The sequence below is a fragment of the Caloenas nicobarica genome, chromosome 3 (assembly GCF_036013445.1).
Source record: "Caloenas nicobarica isolate bCalNic1 chromosome 3, bCalNic1.hap1, whole genome shotgun sequence".
In the NCBI taxonomy this organism is placed as follows: domain Eukaryota; kingdom Metazoa; phylum Chordata; class Aves; order Columbiformes; family Columbidae; genus Caloenas; species Caloenas nicobarica.
Genome location: NC_088247.1, coordinates 111,874,273 through 111,877,425, shown reverse-complemented (window position 1 = coordinate 111,877,425; position 3,153 = coordinate 111,874,273).

Below are 3,153 nucleotides of genomic sequence, written 5' to 3'. Positions count from 1 at the left end.
GAAAGAGGCGGACCCGCCGCGCCCCGGGTTTCGCCACCCCCGGCCCTCCCCTCCCCTCCGCTCCCCTCCTCCCCGCCGGGCTGGGCCGCCCGCCTCCCCGGGGCTCCCCGCGCGGCTCCTCCCCGCTCCCGGACGGGACAGGCCGGGCCGGCACGGCCGCCCCCCGCTCCGCGCGCCCCGCGCGGCCCGCAGGCCGGAGGGCGGCGCCGCCTCTCCCCCAGGCGGCGGGGCGGGGGCCGCGAGGGGCCGCCGCGAGGGGCCTCCCCGCCGCCCCCTCACGCCGCCCCGGGGAGGAGAAGGGGGGGCGGCGGCCCGGCCGTACCCACCTCGTCGCTGCCGGCACCGCGGGGGGCGGGGACGGGCGGGGCGGGGCAGTGGAGCCCAGACCCGCGTGCCGCGCGCCCTCCCCCGCCCACCCCTTTCCTCCCTCCCCTGCGGCGGGGGCGTGGTCCCGGCCGCCTTCCCGGCGGGCCCCTCGCGGCGGCGGCGGCGGAAGTGGGACGGGGCGGGCCCCGCGCGCTGCCCCGCCCCGCCGTTGGCGGGAAGGCCGGGCGGGCCGCGCGCGCGTTGTGGTGCGGGTGTCCGCGTGCCGGGGCGCGGCGGCGGCGGCGGCGGCGGCGGGAACCACCGCGGGGGGCGGGCCCCGGGACCGGGCGGAACTGGACCGGACCGGAGCGGGGCGGACGGCGGCGCTTCGCCCCCCGCGCCGGTCAGCGCTGGGCGGGCAGCGGGAGCGCATCCCCGGGGATGTGTCGTGTGTGCGGGTCAGGGCGCCGCGGGGTAAAAAGGATATAAGGCTGCTGGAGAGTGCAGAGCAGGGCTGTGGAGATGGGCGTGCAGGGGAAGCTGTGTGAGGAGCGGCTGAAGTCACTGGGTTTGTTCAGCCTGGAGGAGACTGAGGGCAGACCTCATGGCGGCTGCAGCTTCCTCACATGGGAGGAGGAGGGACAGGCACCCACTTCTCTTTGGCGACCGATGACAGAGCCCGAGGGAATGGCAGGAGGATGTGCCAGGGAGGTTCAGGTTGGACATCAGGAAAAGGTTCTTCACCCAGAGAGTGCTGGACACTGGAACAGGCTCCCCAGGGAGGTGTCCCAGCCCCAGGCCTGACAGTGTTCAAGAAGAGACTGGAAAACGCCCTCAGACACACGGTGTGAACTGTGGGGTTGTCCTGTGCAGGGACAGGAGTTGGACTCGATGATCCTTGTGGGTCCCTTCCAACTCAGGACATCTATGATGGTGTGAGGCTGCGTGTGGCGCCAGAACACGGGTGCTCCCTCAGGAGCTGTCGGTGGGTCAGCACGGGACCTCTACAAAAGCCATTCGAGCTTCACCCCACTGCTCTCCTAGCGCCCTTCAGCCCCATGGGAGACACGTGGAAGTAAGCCACGGTTGCTGTTCTGTCGCAACATCCATGGTTTGAGGATGGGAGCTTCCAAGAACCACAGAATGGTTAGGGTTGGAAGGGACGTCCGGAGGTCATCCAGTCCAACCCACCTGCTACAGCAGGTTCACCAGAACCGATCGCACAGGAAAGTGTCCAGGCCCGTTTGAATGTCTCCAGAGGAGACTCCACAGCCTCTCTGGGCAGCCTGTTCCAGGGCTCTGGCACCTCAAAGTAAAGAAGTTTCTCCTCATATTCAAATGGAACCTCCTGTGTTTCAGCCTGTGCCCGTTGCCCCTCATCCTGTTGTTGGGCACCACTGAACAGAGTCTGGGCCCATCTTCCTGACACCCATCCTGGAGATATTTATAAACATTGATAAGGTCCCCTCTCAGCCTTCTCCAGGCTGAACAGACCCAGCTCTCTCAGTCTCTCCTCATAAGAAAGATGCTCCAGGGCCTTAATAATCTTTGTAGCTCTCTGCTGGACTCTAGTAATTCCTTATGCTTAAAATGGGGAGCCCACAACTGGCCACAGTACTGCAGATGAGGCCTCATCAGGGCAGAGCAGAGAGGGAGGACAACCTCCCTCGACCTGCTGGTCTCACTTCCTAACGCATCCCTGGTACCATTTGCCTTCTTGGCCACAAGGGCACGTTGCTGGCTCAAAAAGGGGGCTTGAAGCCAAAATTAAAGACAATTCGGTGCAAGGGAGCTGTAATGTATCTGACTTATCAAGTTTATTGTGAATTTGGGCACCTCTGGCCATGGCTGAAAGGCCTTTCGGTTTCAGATGCCCTGAAACATTTAATGCTGTGGATATTCAACACTGGCGAAGCATCTGCAGCCAGCCAGGAAGTGCCCAAGGCAGAGCATGGCTTCTGACCTCAGCTGCAACTTCCCACTTTGTTTAATATTTTTCCCATTTTTGCTTGAACAGACTTCCCAGCGGTGGCTGGGCTTCCTCCTTTAAGGTGTTGATACCCAGTTATGGCAGGAAAGCCTGTGCCCCTGCCCATGATAAACACCTTCTGGCATCCCACAGGTAAACCACAGCACCATTTTTTTTGTCAGTGGGTGGGAGCTGATGGCACAGAGTCCAGCACTGGCAGGATGCAGCAGCCCTGAAGTGCTGGGAGCAGATACTGACTCTTTGTAGACTTGAAGATGAGAAACGGCTCCAGCAAACACTGGCACCAGCAGCTCTGCCCATGGGGGTTTAGGCTGTGTAGAGACTGGCTGCTCCATGCTGGACCATCACCCCGTGGCAGCGCCTGCAGAAGGGAGATGCCTCCAATGTCCCTTTGCAGACCAGCATGTTGGCCCAAGCCCACTCCAGCTGGTGGGGCGGGTCAGCGCACCTTGCTTTGCCATGTTTCAGGGAGGCAGGGGTGCTCCTTCCCTCACACCAGCTCTATTCGGGCTTATATGTATGTATGTGCTTGTATAATATGTAATTCAGCAATATATGTTTGAATCATTCGGTGCAGCCCTTTACACCAGTGATAAGGAAACCAAAACGTGCTTGGACAGCCCCTTATATCTACAGTGAGTTGAACTGCAAGTGGGACCCATGCCGTATTTACACGAGGAGAGGGGTGTGGGAATTGGTGGGGCGCTGCTGAACCCCACTTTTGAGAGGTGGATGGGTGGGAGACACAGGCAGCCTTGCCTGGGACATGCAGAGTGGGCTTCATCCTGCTGGCCAAAGCTTCCCGTAGGGTCTGCAGGGAAAAAACAGGCAACCCCCAGGACGAGCCATTCAGTTCA